This window comes from Haematobia irritans, chromosome 5 (genome assembly GCF_050003625.1).
Source record: "Haematobia irritans isolate KBUSLIRL chromosome 5, ASM5000362v1, whole genome shotgun sequence".
Taxonomy (NCBI): Eukaryota; Metazoa; Arthropoda; class Insecta; order Diptera; family Muscidae; genus Haematobia; species Haematobia irritans.
Genome location: NC_134401.1, coordinates 105,643,878 through 105,665,158, shown reverse-complemented (window position 1 = coordinate 105,665,158; position 21,281 = coordinate 105,643,878). Strand labels below are relative to the sequence as shown.

Here is a 21,281-nt window from a genome sequence, read left to right as displayed (position 1 = left end):
AATTTCACGTAAATGGGAGTATAACTTTGGCCCCCCTAGTCATATGAGAGCAAATCGGACGGGAGATATATATGGGAGCCATATCTAAATCTGAACCGATTTCAACCAAATTTGCCACAATTACCTATACTACTAAACGTACTCCTTGTGCGAAATTTGAAGCAAATTACGGCAAAACCCTGGATTTTGAGGCCATATAAGTTCAAATCGGACGAAATATATATATGGGAGCTATATCTAAATCTGAATCGATTTTGACCATATTTAGCACATACAATAGTATCGTTAAAAGTACCGCTTGTGCAAAATTTGAAGTAAGTCAGGGCAAAACTCTGGCTTTTGAGACCATATAAGTCCAAATCGGGCGAAAGATATATATGTAAGCTATATCTAAATCTGAACCGATTTTAACAAAATTTGACACATTTAACGATACTATTAAACGTACCCCTTGTGCAAAATTTGAAGCAAATCATGGCAAAACTCTGGCTTTTGTGGCCATATAAGTTCAAATCTGACGAAAGATATATATGGGAGCTATATCTAAATTTGAACCGATTTCAATCAAATTTACCAAGCATTGGTACAATGTCAATTCTACCGGCTGTGCAAAATTTCACGAAGATCGGTAGTAAACTTTGGCCTCTGTGGTCATATGAGTCTAAATCGGACGAAAGATATATATATGGGAGCTATATCTAAATCTGAACCGATTTGGCTGATATTTTGCAAGATTTTCGAGATTCATAAAATATTTGGATGTACGGTATTTCAAGAAAATCGGTTGATAAACACGCTAACTATGACCACATCGGGGATAAATATATATGGCAGCTATATCTAAATCTGAACCGATTTTTTCCAAAACCAATAGCGATTGTCTCTGTCCCAAGTACGGCCCTATGCCAAATTTGAGGACGATCGGACTTAAATTGCGAGCTGTACTCTGTGCACAAAATTACATATACAGACAGACGGACGGACAGACAGACAGATTCGATTCAGAATTTAATTCTAAGCCGATCGGTATACCAAAAGATGGGTCTATGACCACTATTTCTTGGCGTTACATACAAATGCACAATTTTATTATACCCTGTACCACAGTAGTGGTGAAGGGTATAAAAATAGAAAAATATTAAAAATAAAATTAAAAATTTCATCCCCGCTGGGATTTGAACCTGTGCCATTTGACTTTTTCACTTCCATTGAAGTTCTTTTGAGATGTTTTGCAAATTACAAGAATTTTTTTTGTAGATTAAAAAAACAGCCGCTGATGAGATTTGAACCAGCGTTGAGTTTTTTAGTTTAGTTTTTTTTTTTAATAATAAAGAACATTTGAATAGACGTTTTGATGCATCGTGTTCAATGGCGTTTGTGGCTGAGTGTGTTAACGCGTTCCGTAATGGTGCCAGCATACTCCGTTTCAACTACCCAGTGGAGGCGAAGGAGTTTTTCAATTTGTAAAAATTAGATAATAAGAAAATAAAAGTGTAACAAAAAATACTGATTAAAATAACTACCCAGTGGAGGCGAAGGAGTTTTTCAATTTGTAAAAATTAGATAAAAAGAAAATAAAAGTGTAACAAAAAATACTGATTAAAATAAAAAGTGAAATTGGATAAAAAATTTTTGGTTTTTAGTTTTTATACCCTCCACCATAGGATGAGGGTATATTAACTTTGTCATTCCGTTTGTATATTCTGGGTCGTGGTGAAATTCTAAGTCGATCTGAGCATGTCCGTCCGTCCGTCCGTCTGTTGAAATCACGCTAACTTCCGAACGAAACAAGCTATCGACTTGAAACTTGGCACAAGTAGTTGTTATTGATGTAGGTCAGATGGTATTGCACATGGGCCATATCGGTCCACTTTTACGTATAGCCCCCATATAAACGGACCCCCAAATTTGGCTTGCGAATGCTCTCAGAGAAACAAATTACATCCGATCCGGTTGAAATTTGGTACATGGTGTTAGTATATGGCCTCAAACACCCATGCAAAAATTGGTTGAAATCGGTTCATAATTATATATAGGCCCCATATAAACCGATCCCCAGATATGACCTCCGGAGCCCCTTGGAAGAGCAAAATTCATCCGATTCGGTTGAAATTTGGTACGTCATGTTAGTATATTGTATCCAATGTAAGAATTGGTTCATATCAGTCCATAATTATATATAGCCCCCATATAAACCGATCCCCAGATTTGAGCTCCGGTGCCTTATGGAGAAGCAAAATTCATCCGATCTGGTTGAAATTTGGTACGTAGTATATGATATTTAACAACCATGCCAAAAGTGGTCCACATAAGTCCATAACCATATATAGCCCCCATATAAACCGATCCAGAGATTTGGTTTTGGAGCCTCTTGGAGGAGTAAATTTCATCCGAGTCCGTTGAAATTTGGTAAATTGTGCTAGTATACAGCCGTTAACAAACACGCCTAACTAGGTCCATATCGGTCTATAGTTATATATAGCCCTCAGATAAATCGATCCCCAATCACACAAACATTGGTCCATATCAAGTTCATAGCTGTATATAGCCCCCACATAAGCGACCCCCATATTTCAATTCTGGCTCTCTACGTATCGTGCAAAAAGTCCATATTGATCCGTGATTATTTGTAGACTTACCTATACATAACTTTTTTGTTTAATATATATCACGTATGGACTAACTCACAATTTAGAAAACGATGTTAAGAAGTTTTAGGATACCACAACCCAAGTAATTCGATTGTGGATGATATTCTTTCGTAGAAGTTTTTACGCAATCCATGGTGGAGGGTACATAAGATTCGGTCTGGCCGAACTTACGGCCGTATATACTTGTTTTAAATTTCTTCATACAAATGAACTTTCAAGGCACATCTTGTAGAGCAATACAAAGGATCCTAAAATCGAGTATTTCTGTCCTATGAAAGCCCGTATAAAATTCATAATCCAAGATTGCACTACTTCCGGATCACAAATTGGGGATCCAAACTAGTTTTTTGGAAGATCTTTTTGCTGGGATATCTTGCCCACGGTAACTTTTCCCACAACCCAAGTAATTCGATTGTGGATGGCAGTCTATAGTAGAAGTTTGTACGGAATCGATTTTAAGGTTGGCTTAGCTGTAGTGGCAGTCCGATATTTCGGCCTCACTTAGACTATCCAATCCATTGTGATACCACAGTGGTGAACTTCTCTCTTATTACTGAGTGCTTCCGGATTCTATGTTTAGCCCAATTCCATGCTTAGATCAAGAACCTCCTTTTTATAGCTGAGTCCGAACAGCGTTCCATAGTGGCACCTACTTAGTGAAGGTTTGAAACATTCAGAAATGTGGGATAATCCATAGCTGAAAAACTTTTTGGTATTCGATCGAAATTGGGGTTGAACCCACAACCCTATGTATACAAGAGAGACATGCTAATGATAGAAGTTAATTGAAGACTATAGCGTGCTTATGTACAACAGATAGACAGATGGGCATAATGAGATCTTCTTAAAATTTCTCCCTAATCAAGAATATATACCGGGTAGCTGATATTAGAGGTGTGCACGTGAGTAATATTTTACTCACGCTTACGCACACTCACGACGGAAAATCATACTCACGCACATTCATGCACGATGGTGCTTCGTAGGACTCACGCTCACACACACTCACGAAGTGAAAATTTGTACCCACGCACGAAAATGTCATGTCTCACGAAAAATGTCGTGACTCACGAAAAATATCGGGACTCACGAAAAATATCGGGACTCACGAATAATTTTATGAGTAATTTACCTGATGAACGTGTTTGAAAAGATGAACGTAATGTTCGTGCTCAATCGAAATCATTATTAAACTCTTAACATCCTAGGTGTCACTAAAATTGTAAGTGAATTAAACTTGTTAGTGTTTTATGTTCGTTAGCGGGATTATTTTCGTTAGCGTATTTTTCCGAAACTCGTTACTCACGCACACTCACAAAGATATTATTTTCGTGACTTACGCTCACGCACGACATTTGGTTTGTTAATCACTCTCGTGCACACGCGTGAATCACGATAACTTCGTGTCACGTACATACCTCTAACATAGCTGATATATATTCGAACCAACCAAACAAACAGATTGCTATGATTTCTAAACCGATCGTCTGACGGCTGACATATTTATTCCTGTTACAGTTCAGTTTATTGTTTACAAGATTGCAGAAGCACTTTGATCTATCGCATTCTGGAATATAAGTTATTCGCGTTGGAAACTATCAGAGGCTAGCGTTAGAGCCCATTTAAATGTGAATAAATCTTTTGTGCCTCCTACCAACTGAAACGATCCGAAAAGTAAAGGCCAGATTCGCTCGAAATTCACGCCACTAATGTAGAAAAGTTGCTCGTGAGATACATAGGACATATTGCGAGAATGGATAGAAGACAAATTAAACATGTAAATACAAATCTTTTTTACCCTCCACCCTGGATTGCGTACAAAGTTCTGCTAAAGACTGTCATCCACAATCGAAATACGTGGAGTTTTACGTGATTGTTGTTAAAGGGTATATACACAGAAAAAAATATCACCAAAATATTTCCAATTAAAAAGTTAATTGAAGTTGAAATTTTTTTCAATTAATAAATTAATTGGTACAATTAACTTTTTAATCAAGATAGAAACATTAAGTTAATTAAGTCAATGATTGAACATTTTAAAATTTTTAATTAAAAAGTTAATTGATACAATTAACTTTTAATCAAATTCGGAAGACTAAGTCAGTTTATGATAATGATGAACATTTTTTTTAAATTTTTAGTTAATTTTTTTTTTCAAACAATCAATTGTTAATCCAAATAAAAATTCTAAGCCAATTCAGAATGTAATTGAAAATAGTTACCTTTTTTAATTAATAAATTAATTGAGTTTTGCAATCAACATCAATTAAATTTTTAATTGAATCAATTAAAAAATTAGTTGAAATTTGGCAATGAAATCAATTAATTTTTTAATCAAGAATTTTTTCTATGCCCAATTAAAACTGTGATTGATACTATCATTTTCGTGATTGAAGACATTTCAATTAAAAAATTAATTAGATTTATTAATTTCGTGATTGAATCAGAAAAATTTTTTTTGTGTGTACTAACATAACTTACAAGTTTTTAACAGGATCGGATGAAATTTGACTTTCTAAGAGGCTTTGCAAGCCCAATTTGGGAGTCGGTTTATATGGGAGCTATACCTAAAAGTGGTCCGATATGGCCCAATTGTAATACCATACGACTCATATTAATAAAGGGTGATACGGTCAAAATTTGGTCAATATAAACTTGACGTATTTCTTTCAATTTTGCATTTAAAAAACCTAAACACCCCCCATTTTGAAGGTGTGTGTGTGTAGAATGTTGCTCCTATTTTGATTTTGGAATTCACTCTTCAGTTGTCAAAATGCCGTCCAAGCAAGAAGAGCAGCGTATCAAAATTTTGCTCACGCATCGCGAAAATCCGAGCTACTCGCACGCAAAGCTGACAAAATCGCTAAAAGTTGCCAAATCAACCGTTACAAATGTAATTAAAGTGGTTGGGGAACGTTTGTCGACAGCCAGGAAGTCTGGATCGGGGGGTAATCGAAAACCGGAAGCCGCTGAGACGACAAAGAGAGTTGCCGGTAGTTTCCAGCGAAACCCTAACCGCAAATGCCGCAAATAAGCCGGGTGTATCGTCTACAACCGTGCATAGAGCCAAATCGCGATGATAAACAAAATACGATGGCCAAAGCGCGACCACGGAGGCTGCACACGACGATGCTGACGAAGTTTGACTGCGTGGTAATGGACGACGAAACCTACGTCAAAGCCGACTACAAGCAGCTACGGCAAAAAGAAGGGGAAAGGTAGCAGGTATTTTCAAGCACATAAAACTGTCAAAGTTCGCAAAGAAATATCTGGTTTGGCAAGCCATCTGTACCTGTGGCTTGAAAAGCAGCATTTTCATAGCTTCCGGGACTGTCAACCAAGAAATTTACGTGAAAGAGTGTTTGAATAAACGTCTGCTGCCTTTTCTGAAGAAACACGGTTGTTCCGTACTGTTTTGGCCGGATTTGGCATCTTGCCATTACGGTAAAAAGGCCATGGAGTGGTACGTCGCCAACAACGTGCAGGTGGTTCCCAATGACAATAACCCTCCCAACACGCCAGAGCTCCGCCCAATTGAGAAATACTGGGCTATTGTCAAGCGGAATCTAAAGAAGACCAAAAATACTGCTAAGGACGAGCAGCAGTTCAAGGCAAACTGGCTTTCTGCGGCGAAGAAGGTGGACAAGGTGGCTGTACAAAATCTGATGGCAGGTGTCAAGCGTTAGGCCCGGCAATTCGGATTTGGAAAAACGAAAGCCTAACTGAATATTTTTCCTGAATTTTATACTAATTGAACTTGAAAAAGAAATTTAATTTGATTTTTTAAATAAACGATTTCACCGATTTACACACGTTTTCCCTTGACCAAATTTTGACCGTAGCACCCTTTAACAACAACTTGTGCCAAGTTTCACGCTTACTTCTTTCAGAAGTAAGCGTGATTTCCACAGCCAGATGTACAGACGGACAGTCATCGCTAGATCGACTCAGAATTTGATCACCATCTAGTACATATATACTTTATGGGGTCTGAAACCAATATATCGATGTGTTACAAACGGAATGACAAAGTCCTATGGTGGAGGGTATAAAACAGACAAACTCAATCCTATGGTGATATACTGCCACCCCATGTGAAGAACATAAAAACTCTGAGGAATGTTTTCTTACATAACATCAACAATCTTGACTGTAGAATCCATGTTTTACCTCCATTTTAATTTCTATTGGAAATAAGTCCGCTATATCATTATCTTGCCATTTATTATAGCTACAATTTAAAGTTGTTTTGAGTTTCCAAGAAGTTTTGGTAATTGCGGCAAATGATTGATGATTGTCGATATTGCTAGTAGCTCTACCCCTGATGTTAAAACCACAACACAAAGCTTAAACTAAAAGTGATAATTTTTCTTGAAATTACTTACGTCAAAAGCACTAAAATGGAATCAATACTAAAAGTATCGAACATTTTACATATTACAAAAGCCATCGATAAGAAAATGGAAAAAAGACTTCATCTCCAAAATACACAGCATAAGAAAGTGGCAAAAACCAAAGAATCAAGAACTTTATCATGACCAAAACGTGTCAATTTCCTCTTAATAAAACCCACAAAAAAGAAACGAAAAAATGTCAGCATGAAGATCTCCAGACGTTTTTGCTTGCGTGAAACTTTCAAACTCTTAAGCATGAAGGCATATCGAGCACACACTTCGATAGCAGGGTACTCAATACGACCAGACGTGCTTCATTAAGTTTGTCAGCAATTAAGGCAGCAAAAAGAAAAAAAAAAAATCAATAGGAAAAAACACCATCGTACGAGTATAACAATACCAACATGGACGATAAATTGATTGGTATTTCTGCATTGTACAGAAAATTCAAAAAGGAAGTTTTGCAAAAGCAACCAACAATGAAGTCGTCATAACAACCCACGAGTACGACGCACTTAGTTGCAGTACTTAAATCATAAATGTGGTCGTCGATTTATGAGTAAATTCAGGATATATAGGATTGGTAAATTGAAGTAAGAAACTGGGTAACCAAACGTCATTCCTTTAGAATTACCAGTATTCAAAATTTTACTACTCGTAGAATTACCAATGCTTTAGTATTGAAAATGTAGTACCATTTAATTGGGAGAAATGCGATTAATAAACAAGTACATACGGCCGTAAGTGCGGCTAAATTTTTTTAAATTTTGTAAAAAGTTTCTTTCTATAGAAAATTTTGTCAAAATTTTATTTCTATAGAAAATTTTTTAAAATGTTTATTTCTATACAAAATTTTGTCAAAATTTAATTTTTGCTATAAAAAATTTTGCCAAATTGTATCAAAATTTTATTTCTGTAGAAAATTTTGTAAAAATTTTATTTATATAGAAAATCTTGTTAAAAATTTAATTTTTCCTATAGAAAATTTTGCCAAAATTTTATTTCTATAGAAAATTTTGTCAAAATTTTATTTCTATAGAAAATTTTGTCAAAATTTTATTTCAATAGAAAATTTTGCCAAAATTTTATTTCTATAGAAAATTTTGTCAAAATTTTATTTCTGTAGAAAATTTTGTCAAAATTTTATTTCAATAGAAAATTTTGTCAAAATTTTATTTCTATAGAAAACTTTGTCAAAATTTTAGTTATATAGAAAATTTTTTAAAATGTTTATTTCTATACAAAATTTTTTCAAAATTTAATTTTTGCTATAAAAAAATGTTTTCAAAATTTTATCAAAATTTTATTTCTGTAGAAATTTTGTAAAAATGTTATTTCTATAGAAAATCTTGTTAAAAAGTTAATTTTTCCTATAGAAAATTTTGCCAAAATTTTATTTCTATAGAAAACGTTGTCTTAATTTTATCTCTATAGAAAATTTTTTTATAATGTTATTTCTATAGAAAATTTTGTCAAAATTTTATTTCTATAGAAAGTTTTGTAAAAATTCTATTTCTATAGAAAATTCTGTCAAAATTTTATTTCTATAGAAAATTTTGTCAAAATTTTAGTTCTAAAGAAAATTTTGTTAAAATTTTAGATCTGAAAAAAATTTTGTCAAAATTATATTTCTATAGAGAGTTTTGTAAAAATTTTATTTCTATAGAAAATTCTGTCAAAATTTTATTTCTATAGAAAAATTTTGTAAAAATTTTATTTCTATAGAAAATTTTGTCAAAATTTTAGTTCTATAGAAAATTTTGTCAAAATTTTAGTTCTGTAGAAAATTTTGTCAAAATTTTAGTTCTATAGAAAATTTTTTTCAAAATTTTATTTCGTTATTGTTGTTTTTGAACTTGCAGCAAAACTAAAGGGTGATACGGTCAAAATTTGGTCAAGGGAAACGCGTGTAAATCGGTGAAATCGTTTATTTAAAAAAATCAAATTAAATTTCTTTTTATACCCTCCATCATAGGGTGGGGGTATATTAACTTTGTCATTCCGTTTGTAACACATCGAAATATTGCTCTAAGACCCCATAAAATATATATATTCTGGGTCGTGGTGAAATTCTGAGTCGATCTAAGCATGTCCGTCCGTCCGTCCGTCCGTCTGTCTGTTGAAATCACGCTAACTTCCGAACGAAACAAGCTATCGACTTGAAACTTGGCACAAATAGTTGTTATCGATGTAGGTCGGATGGTATTGAAAATGGGCCATATCGGTCCACTTTTACGTATAGCCCCCATATAAAGGGACCCTCAGATTTGGCTTGTGGAGCCTCTAACAGAAGCATATTTCATCCGATCCGGCTGAAATTTGGTACATGGTGTTGGTGTATGGTCTCTAATAACCATGCAAAAATCGGTCCACATCGGTTCATAATTATATATAGCCCCTATATAAACCGATCCCCAGATTTGGCTTGCGGAGCCTTAAAAAGAAGCAAATTTCATCCGATCCGGCTGAAATTTGGTACATGGTGTTGGTATATGGTCTCTAACAACCATGCAAAAATTAGTCCAATTTGGTCCAAAATTATATATAGCGCCCATATAAACCGATCCCCAGATTTGGCTTGCGGAGCCTCAAAGGGAAGAAAATTTCATCCGATCCGGCTGAAATTTGGTACATGATGTTGGTATATGGTCTCTAACAACCATGCAAAAATTGGTCCATATCGGTCCTTAATTATATATAGCCCCCATATAAACCGATCCCCAGATTTGGCTTGTGGAGCTTCTAAGAGAAGCATATTTCATTCGATCCGGATGAAATTTGGTACATGGTGTTGGTATATGGTCTCTAATAATCATGCAAAAATTGGTCCACATCGGTCCATAATTATATATAGCCCCCCATATAAACCGATCCCCAGATTTGGCTTGCGGAGCCTCAAAGAGAAGCAAATTTCATCCGATCCGGCTGAAATTTGGTACATGATGTTGGTATATGGTCTCTAACAACCATGCAAAAATTGGTCCCCATCGGTCCATAATTATATATAGCCACCATATAAACCGATCCCCAGATTTGGTTTGCGAAGTCTCCAAGAGAAGCAAATTTCATCCAATCCGGTTGTAATTTGGAACATGGTGTTAGTATATGATCTTTAACAACCGTGCCAAAATTGGTCCATATCGGTCCATAATCATATATAGCCCCCATACAAAACGTCCTCCAGATTTGACCTCCGGAGCCTCTTGGAGGAGCAAAATTCATCCGATCCGGTTCAAATTAGGAACGTGGTGTTAGTATATGGTCGCTAAGATCCATACCAAAATTGGTCCAATCACACAAAAATTGGTCCATATCGGTTCATAATCATGGTTGCCACTAGAGCCAAAACTAATCTACCAAAATTTTATATCGGTTCTTAATAAAATTTTCATCATTGTCAAAATTTTATTTCTATAGAAAATTTTGTTCAAATTTTATTCGGTTCATAATCATGGTTACCACTCGAGCCAAAAATAATCTACCAAGATTTTCTTTCTATAGAAAATTTTGTCAAAATTTTTATTTTTATAGAAAATTTTGTGAAAATTTTATTTCTATAGAAAATTTTGTTAAAATTTTATTTCTGTAGAAAATTTTGTCAAAACTTTATGTCTACTTTGTCAAACTGAATTATATACGTATTGGATTGATCTTTTTTGATTTAATATATACCACGTATGGACTTACATACAATTTAGAAGATTGTGTTAGGAGGTTTTAAGATACCTTGCCATCGGCAAGCGTTACCGCAACTTAAGTAATTCGATTGTGGATGGCAGTGTTTAGATGAAGTTTCTACGCAATCCATGATGGAGGGTACATAAGCTTCGGCCTGGCCGAACTTACGGCCGTATATACTTGTTCAAATTCAATTAGTATAAAATCCAGGAAAAATCCGAATTGCCGGGCCTCACGCTTGACACCTGCCATCAGATTTTGTACAGCCACCTTGTCCACCTTCTTCGCCGCAGAAAGCCAGTTTGCCTTGAACTGCTGCTCGTCCTTAGCAGTTTTTTGGTCTTCTTTAGGTTCCGCTTGACAATAGCCCAGTATTTCTCAATTGGGCGGAGCTCTGGCGTGTTGGGAGGGTTCTTGTTCTTGGGAACCACCTGCACGTTGTTGGCCTTTTTACCGTAATGGCAAGATGCCAAATCCGGCCAAAACAGTACGGAACAACCGTGTTTCTTCAGGAAAGGCAGCAGACGTTTATTCAAACACTCTTTCACGTAAATTTCTTGGTTGACAGTCCCGGAAGCTATGAAAATGCTGTTTTTCAAGCCACAGGTACAGATGGCTTGCCAAACCAGATATTTCTTTGAGAACTTTGACAGTTTTATGTGCTTGAAAATATCTGCTAACTTTCCCCTTCCTTTTGCCGTATAAAACTCCTGCCCCAGAAGCTGCTTGTAGTAGGTTTCGTCGTCCATTACCACGCAGTCAAACTTCGTCAGCATCGTCGTGTACAGCCTCCGGGATCGCGCTTTGACCGTCGTATTTTGTTTATCATCGCGATTTGGAGTCACTACCTTCTTGTAAGTCGATAGTCCGGCTTGTTTTTTGGCTCGATGCACGGTTGTAGACGATATACCCAGCTTATTTGCGGCATCTCGGAGAGGTTAGGGTTTCGCTTGAAACTACCGGCAACTCTCTTTGTCGTCTCAGCGGCTTCCGGTTTTCGATTTTCCCCCGATTTGTAACGGTTGATTTAGCAACTTTTAGCGATTTTGCCAGCTTTGCGTGCGATTAGCTCGGATTTTCGTGATGCGCGAGCAAAATTTTGATACGCTGCTCTTCTTGCTTGGACGGCATTTTGACAACTGAAGAGTGAATTCCAAAATCAAAATAGGAGCAACATTCTACACACACACACTTTCAAAATGAGGGGTGTTCAGGTTTTTAAAATGCAAAATTGAAAGAAATACGTCAAGTTTATATTGACCAAATTTTGACCGTATCACCCTTTAACATAAAAATGTTATTTCTATGGAAAATTTTGTCAAAGTTTTATTTCTATAGAAAATTTTTTCTAAAGTTCTTTTTTATGGAAAATCTACCAAAATATCAAACTATCTACCAACTGTGGAAACCGTGGTTAGTATACAAATAAAAACATTTATTTATATACAAAATATGTAATCCTGCATCATGGATTGAGTAGAAACTTATACTAAAGTCTGTCATCCACAATTTAATTACTTGGTTTGTGGTAATGCTTGCCGATGCCAAGATATCTTAAAACTTCTTAACATCGTCTTCTAAATCGTAAGTTAGTCCATACCTGATATTATAGACAAAAAGTGTATATTAGGTAAGTCTACAAATAATTAGGAACTGATATGGACCAATTTTTGCATGGTTGTTAGAGACCATATACTTTTCCTCCTCCATCCGGAGCGGATGAAATTTGCTCCTCCAAGAGGACCTGCAAGCAAAATTTGGGTTCGGGTTATATGGGGGCTATACGTAAAGTGGTCCGATATGGCCCATTTGCAATACCATCCCCCTACATCAATACCAAGTATTTATGTCAAGTTTCAAGTCGATATCTTGTAGTAGCCGTTTTAGATATAGGCCCCAAATAAACCGACTCTCAAATATGTATTCCGGACTCTCTGGGAAGAGAAACTTTCATCCGGCCCGACTAAAATTTAGCACGTGCTGTATGTTATATTCTCTCTAACAATCATACAAAAATTGGTCCAAAGCCTCCATATAAACCGATCTCCAGAGTTGATTTCCGGATCCTAATCATTCAAATAAATTCAATAGTTTTTCATTGTATCATAAATTTCTTAATATATTAAGAGTTATTTTTACTTCTATGTTTTCCAAAAAAGAAACTAGAAATGATCTCTCGACCACATCTATTATACCTTCATAGTGGCATAGTGCTTGTTTTCTACCTGTATAAACATTATTTATTGACATAACAGGATAGTGTTTTCGATGAAATATGGTTTTAATTTGGATGCATTCGCGGGTGGTTATTGGTAAGATGATTAAAATAATTTTTGCTGTAGCCTTGCTTTATTTGATACGAAATATTTATGTACTGTCTACATCGACCAAATAATAGCCATGACCGATGCGACCCTCCACCGCACAAATTTTTGAAAACGTTCAAACATAATTCAAGTTCTGGGAACTAAGGAAAAATTTCTTTAAAGTAAAACAAGTAAGTAAAGTAGAAAGTCGGGCGGGGCCGACTATATCATACCCTAAATCACCCTTACTGAATTAGTAAACATAAGCATTTGTGGGGTAACATTGATACAGGTCTGGGAGATAAACCGCAGTTGCATATTTAAGAAAATTAAGGGGTACATGTTTATGGTTGATTTGTCTCAATCTGACTATAGCTCATAGTCAGTGTTGCCAGGGAAAATGTTCGGTTTACCCTACAAGGACAAAAATGTTCCCTACTTTTCTATACATTCCCAAACAATTTTCTCTACAATATTTTTCGTTAAATTTGAACAAATTTTACAAAACAAAATGGTTCTAAGTGCTTTATTATCTTAAAACATGAATATGCAACGCATATAACTCAGAATATGAATATTTATTACCACCACGTTTGCCACAGTTGGTATAATTCTACCCAAAATAGTATTTTTATACCCTCCATCATAGGATGAGGGTATTTTAACTTTGTCATTCCGTTTGTAACACATCGAAATATTGCTCTAAGACCCCATAAAGTATATATATTCTGGGTCGTGGTGAAATTCTGAGTCGATCTAAGCATGTCCGTCCGTCCGTCTGTTGAAATCACGCTAACTTCCGAACGAAATAAGCTATCGACTTGAAACTTGGCACAAGTAGTTGCTATCGATGTAAGTCGGATGGTATTGAAAATGGGCCATATCGGTCCACTTTTACGTATAGCCCCCATATAAAGGGACCCTCAGATTTGGCTTGTGGAGGTATATGGTCTCTAACAACCATGCAAAAATTGGTCCACATCGGTCCATAATTATATATATCCCCCATATAAACCGATCCCCAGATTTGGCTTGCGGAGCCTCAAAGAGAAGAAAATTTAATCCGATCCGGCTGAAATTTGGTACATGATGTTGGTATATGGTCTCTAACAACCATACAAAAATTGGTCCATATCGGTCCTTAATTATATATAGCCCCCATATAAACCGATCCACAGATTTGGCTTGTGGAGCCTCTAAGAGAAGCATGTTTCATCCGATCCGGCTGAAATGTGGTACATGGTGTTGGTATATGGTCTCTAACAATCATGCTAAAATTGGTCCATATCGGTCCATAATTATATATAGCCCCCATATAAACCGATCCCCAGATTTGGCTTGCGGAGCCTCAAAGAGAAGCAAATTTCATCCGATCCGGCTGAAATTTTGTACATGATGTTGGTATATGGTCTCTAATAACCACGCAAAAATTGGTCCACATCGGTCCATAATTATATATAGACCTCATATAAACCGATCTCCAGATTTGGCTTGCGAATCCTCAAAGAGAAGAAAATTGCATCCGATCCGGCTGAAGTTTGGTACATGGTATTGGTATATGGTCTCTAACAACCGTGCAAAAATTGGTTCACATCGGTCCATAATTATATATAGCGCCCATATAAACCGATCCCCAGATTTGGGTTGCGGAGCCTCAAAGAGAAGCAAATTTCATCCAATCCGGTTGTAATTTGGAACATGGTGTTAGTATATGATTTTTAACAACCGTGGCAGAATTGGTCCATATCGGTCCATAATTATATATAGCCCCCATATAAAACGTTCTCCAGATTTGACCTCCGGAGCCTCTTGGAGGAGCAAAATTCATCCGATCCGGTTCAAATTAAGAACGTGGTGTTAGTATATGGTCGGTTGTATACCAAAATTGGTCCAATCACACAAAAATTGGTCCATATCTATTCATAATCATGGTTGCCACTAGAGCCAAAAATAATCTACCAAAATTTTTTTTCTATAGAACATTTTGTGAAAATTTTATTTCTATAGAAAATTTTGTCAAAATTTTATTTCTAGAGAAAATGTTGTTAAAATTTTATTCGGTTCATAATAAAATTTTCATCATTGTCAAAATTTTATTCCTACAGAAAATTTTGTTCAAATTTTATTCGATTCATAATCATGCCAAACCGAGCCAAAAATAATCTACCAAGATTTTATTTCTATAGAAAATTTTTTCAAAAGTTTATTTCTATAGAAAATTTTGTTAAAATTTTCTTTCTGTAGAAATTTTTGTCAAAATTTTCTTTCTATAGAAAATTTTGTCAAATTTTTTATTTCTATAGAAAATTTTGTGAAAATATTATTTCTATAGAAAAATTTTTTAAAATTTTATTTTTGTGGAAAATTTTGTCAAAATTTTATGTCTACTTTGTCAAACTGAATTATATACGTATTGGATCGATCTTTTTGATTTAATATATACCACGTATGGACTTACATACAATTTAGAAGATGGTGTTAGGAGGTTTTAAGATACCTTGCCATCGGCAAGCGTTACCGCAACTTAAGTAATTCGATTGTGGATGGCAGTGTTTAGAAAAAGTTTCTACGCAATCCATGATGGAGGGTACATAAGCTTCGGCCTGGCCGAACTTACGGCAGTATATACTTGTTTTTTTTTGTTAAATCTGTATAAAAATAAAATTTTGGAAAAATTTCTATAAACAAATTTTTGTGAGAATTTTTTCTATAGAAATAAAATTCTGACAATAAATTCTATAGAAATAAAATTTTGAGAAAAAATTCCATAGAAATAAATTTTTGAGAAAATTTTTTATAGAAATAATATTAAAAAAAAATCTGTAGAAATACAATTTTGACAAAATTTTTTATAGAAATAAAATGTTGACAAAATTTTCTACAGGAATAAAGTTTTGACAAAAATTTCTATAGGAATATTTGTTTGGTAGATTTGTGGTAATTCGTGGTAATCTTCAAATTTTGTTAGATTTTTTTTGGCACGAGTGGTAACGTTACCACCAAAATGTAAAAACTATTACAAATTGTGTTGAGTGAACATGTCCCTACATTGTGGCCCTACGTCCCTCCAAGACGCCAAATATTAGAAAACCCTTACATATAGGAAATTTCCCCTACTTCTAGCAACATTGGCTGTAGTTGATATTGCACCTACGGAGTTAGTATGCCACTAATATTGAGCCCATTATTAAAAAAGAGAAAATCGTTCAATTAGTGTGGGTAATAAATCCAAATTTTTAAAAATCGAGCAATATTCTTATGCACAGAAAAAAAAGTGTCTTGTAAATTTAAGGACCATTTTGACTTCCACATAGTTCAACAAATTTACTGTAATATAGTTCATTTTTCGTAACCACAACGAAAATTAACTTAGCTAAAGCAAAACTTATAAAAATTCAGTAAATGTTTTTTAGTTCACTAACTACGAAATGGGAAGGATTTTTCCTTAGATAAATTTCCAACACAGTAGTTAATGCATCGTTGATTCTATTACAAAAATACATGGGCAATATAAAAATCTTACTACGAAATGTGGACAATTTACTAAGACAAAATTTTGTATGGAAAAAAATTTTTTTAGTAAAAATTAACTTAACGACATTACCGATTCGTACGATGACAACCTACAGATTATTTCCCTTTTTATTATATGTTGGAGTGTTTTTACTCACATTGAAAATTTTAGTTAAAATAGAATAAAAATTATTTAATATAATCCTTGACAGGTGTATATAATTTTTATGGATTCCTCATAGATTTGGTATATATTTTACCTTAACTTATAGATAGAATTCCTACTAATCAATAAACGTGCTACTGGAAAATGTGAGTGCATCATGCGAGGGAGTTTTTAGAGACATTTTGTGTATATCTCGTATGATTGTTTGTGTTTGTTATTGCGTCATTTATGCTGTTGTTGGTTGTTTTGATTCTAGAGACAATGGAATGTTCCTTGTGTGTTGTTGGTATCTTTTGTGGTGAGAGTTGTTTTTTTGCAATAGCAAGATCAGAAAGGGAACGTGTGTGTGTGTGTGGAGTTGTTTTTCTTTACGGCAGGTATATATCCCTTATGACTATTTGTGTCTTTCAGTTTTATTGTTGTATTCAGTTATGTTGATGCATTTATGAAGTGCACACGTGGATTTAATTTTGCAAAATTGTACGTGCGGTATTGGTGTTTATTAATGAAAATACATTTATTTCGAAACATTTTCGAAACTGAGAAGTGAATGATGTGATGTTAGAGGAATCAAAAACGCTTTTTATTGATAAAAAACAAATAACAGATTAAGGAACTGTATATTTCTGTTAATATGTTAGTTTAAAAATAGTGCGGATTTTAAATTGATTTACATAAAAAATATACAACATGAGTGGTAATAGGATGATTTGTATTTATTCTACATCTGGATTACAGGTTGAGAAGCAACCATTTTTTTGAATCTATATTTTTTATGTTACAGCAATTCCTACAGGTGAGTACTAAGTTCGAGTTTAGCCGCTAAAATTAAAAATAAATCACTAAGCAAAGTATACAATTATACGCTTTCGATACAAATTTAAATATAACTTGATGGAGAATAGCCCAAATCAAGTTTTTTATAAAGATTATTTTTTATAATGGATTATTAAAGAAAACTTATCATGGAAATTGCAATTTTAGCCGCTAAACTCGAACTTAATATCCACCTTAAATACTAAATGCTATACTGACAAGTGGAAATTATGTCTAATTTTATAATATTTTTTATTTCAAATATATTCTGAGAATAATTTCAATAACGTCCCATTTGTCCATGGATATGATTCCAATAATGTACCTACTGGATGGATTTTTCAATGTGGTAAGTTTTTCTATAAACGGTATTTTGTCCGTTTTTAATAAAACCAAAATTTCAATTTATTAAAAATTATTTTTTTCACTTGCAGGTAGACAGGTCTCGTAATGGTAATTTTTTGAATATTCTTACTGTTTAATACTAATTAAGCTGATATCCTTATTGACTCTAGGAAATACTCTTGAAAACCGTAAGTCAGAGATCAATATGAACGATAGAATTAATTAATTAATAATATTTTTCTTATATTTTGTATAACTTTGCAATTTCAGATGCTTATAAGCCAAATCCGCCCAACAAAAGTTAGCCAAAATCGATGAAATTGGACAATTCAATTGAATATAGCAACTTATGCCACATATATCTTTCATATGGATAGAAAACATGGAAATTTAAATTAATTAGTTTAGTCCTAATAACATAGAATATTACTCTTTTGAAGAAGCAATTACTAACTACCGACAAGTAAATGCGTCCAACGTACTAATAAAAATATTTCCTTTATTGTATATCATAAGCCATAGTTTTGTGTAATATAATAATAATTCTTTGAAATAAAATACTGGTGGTTATAGAAAATTGACTTGTTTTGTACGAAAAATTTCTTAGTTGTATACAGGCTTTTTGTACTTTTGATTCCTCAATTTCTCTACTTTTTTGAAAATTATACCGACAAACAGTTTATTTCAAACCACTTTCTTAATACAGGTTTCCCAAAAAATTGTTAATTTTTCCGGATAGCAGGAATATTTTGAATGAGTTTAACTATATTCTTCCCACAGCATAGTAATAATGAACTAAAATACGATGTAATACATGAACTAATTTATAAGAATATCATGAACTTATCTAGATGAAAAAAATCTTTGGCGCCAAATCATGGTCATTCTTACTATGGGTTAGTTCATTTTTCATAAAAAATAGTAAACTTTTTTTTCGGTGTGTAAGAGCTACAAGTACGTATAAATACGATCGGCCAGTACATCAAAATTTGAAATTTGAGTAACATTGGTTAATAAATAAGAGTACTATGGCAAAATTTTGGAAAATCGAGCAATGCATATAAGCTATATCTAAATCTGAATTTGCATAATATTTTGCGGGTTTGATTACTACCACAAAAGGTTACCTTGCGCAAGATTTGAGTAAGATCAGTTAAGAAATGAGGCCTGTATGGTCAAACATAAGGTTATTAGGGGCAAATTTTTCAAAATCGGGCGATACATATATGGGAGCTATATCTACATCTGAACCGATTTCGATGAAATTTTGCACATATAGTTAGTACTATAGGGGACTGGATCTAGCCAACTTTGAGTAAGATCGGTTAATAAATAAGGGTTCCATGGGCAAATTTGGGAAAATCGGGGTATACATATATATGGGAGCTATATCTAAATCTGAACCGATTTCGATGATTTTTTGCACATCATTTAGCCAACTTTGAGTAAGATCGGTTGATAAATAAGGGTTTTATGGCCAAATTTAGAAAAATCGGGGTATACATATATATGGGAGCTATATCTAAATCTGAACCGATTTCGATGATTTTTTGCACATATAATAAGTGCTATAGAAGATTACATTTAGCCAACTTTGAGTAAGATCGGTTGATAAATAAAGCCAAATTTCATCAAAATCGGTTAATAATTGCGACCGGAATCCTGTGAACAACAAATATATGGACAGACGGACGGACGGACGGACACCAAGCGCTAGATCGACTCAGGAGGTGATTCCGAGTCGATCGGTATATATTCTATGGGGTCTAAAATCAATATTTCTATGTGGTTTAGGGTATAAAAAGTTCGAATCGGATGAAATTTGCTCTTCGAAGAGGCTCCAAAACCAAATCTCGGGATCCGTTTATATGGGGGCTATGTATGAATATGGACTGATATGGACCACTTTTGGCATGGTTGTTAAATATCATATACTATTACCACGTACCAAATTTCAACCAGATCAGATGAATTTTGCTTCTCCAAAAGGCACCGGAGGTCAAATCTAGGGATCGGTTTATAAGGGGGCTAACACGTACAAAATTTCAACCGAATCGGATGGATTTTGCTCTTCCAAGGGGCTCCTGAGTTCAAATCTGGGGATTGGTTTATATGGGAGCTATATGCATGGGTGTTTGAGACCAGATACCAACACCATGTACCAAATTTCAACAGGATCGGATGAAATTTGCTTCTCTTTGAGGCTCCGCAAACCAAATCTGGGAATCGGTTTATATGGGGGCTATATATAGTTATGGACCGTTGTGGACTAATTTTTGCGTGGCTGTTAGAGACCATATACCAACACGATGTACCAAATTTCAGCGGGATCGGATGAAATATGCTTCTCTTAGAGGCTACGCAAGCCAATTCTGAGGGTCCGTTTATATGGGGGCTATACGTAAAAGTGGACCGATATGGCCCATTTACAATACCAACCGACCTACATCAATAACAACTACTTGTGCCAAGTTTCAAGTCGATGGCTTGTTTCGTTCGGACGTTAGCGTGATTTAAACAGACGGACGGACGGACATGCTTAGATCGACTCAGAATTTCACCACGACCCAGAATATATATACTTTATGGGGTCGTAGAGCAATATTTCGATGTGTTACAAACGGAATGTCAAAGTTAATATACCCCCATCCTATGGTGGAGGGTATAAAATTTTCCTGGTTTTTGTTCTACATTTTGCTATATGGTATAATTTATTTTTATTTTAAGTTACATGATGTCTGCATTGGTACATTTGATGGGCACGATGTAAATATGGAATGATTATTTATTGTTGAAATTTAACAAAAATAGAGCGTGTAAAAATATGTGATGTTTATGTTAGGTAAGGTTAGGTGGCAGCCCGATGTATCAGGCTCACTTACACTATTCAATCCATTGTGATACCACATTGGTGAACTTCTCTCTTATCACTGAGTGCTGCCCGATTCCATGTTAAGCTAAATGACAAGGGACCTCCTTTTTATAGCCGAGTCCGAACGGCGTTCCACATTGCAGTGAAATCACTTAGAGAAGCTTTGAAACCCTCAGAAATGTCACCAGCATTACTGAGGTGGGATAATCCACCGCTGAAAAACTTTTTGGTGTTCGGTCGAAGCAGGAATCGAACCCACGACCTTGTGTATGCAAGGCGGGCATGCTAACCATTGCAACACGGTGATGTTTGCTTGCACGACAATGAATGAACAATGAATAATTTATAAGAAATAAAAACAAATAAATAAAATTAATTTTGTGTTTTCTTTTCTCATGTGGCGTCTTTTTTCGATGACGAAAAAAGTTTTTCATAAAGATCAAAACATTTTAGGTTGTGACCATGTTCGTTTAACTGGAAGAAAGACATTTCTGACGAATACCATAGCATTGTAGATCGTGATCATTGTATTTTGATTCA

General features: G+C 34.6%; 1 long non-coding RNA gene across 1 annotated transcript; it reads left to right on the top strand.

Moving 5' to 3' along the window:
• The first annotated feature begins 17,667 nt into the window (after positions 1-17,667).
• LOC142241349 (uncharacterized) lies at positions 17,668-18,446 on the top strand. The gene is made up of 3 exons (XR_012723589.1): positions 17,668-17,873; positions 17,959-18,057; positions 18,140-18,446. It is a non-coding gene; the product is annotated as an uncharacterized LOC142241349 (long non-coding RNA).
• The last annotated feature ends 2,835 nt before the right edge of the window (positions 18,447-21,281 follow it).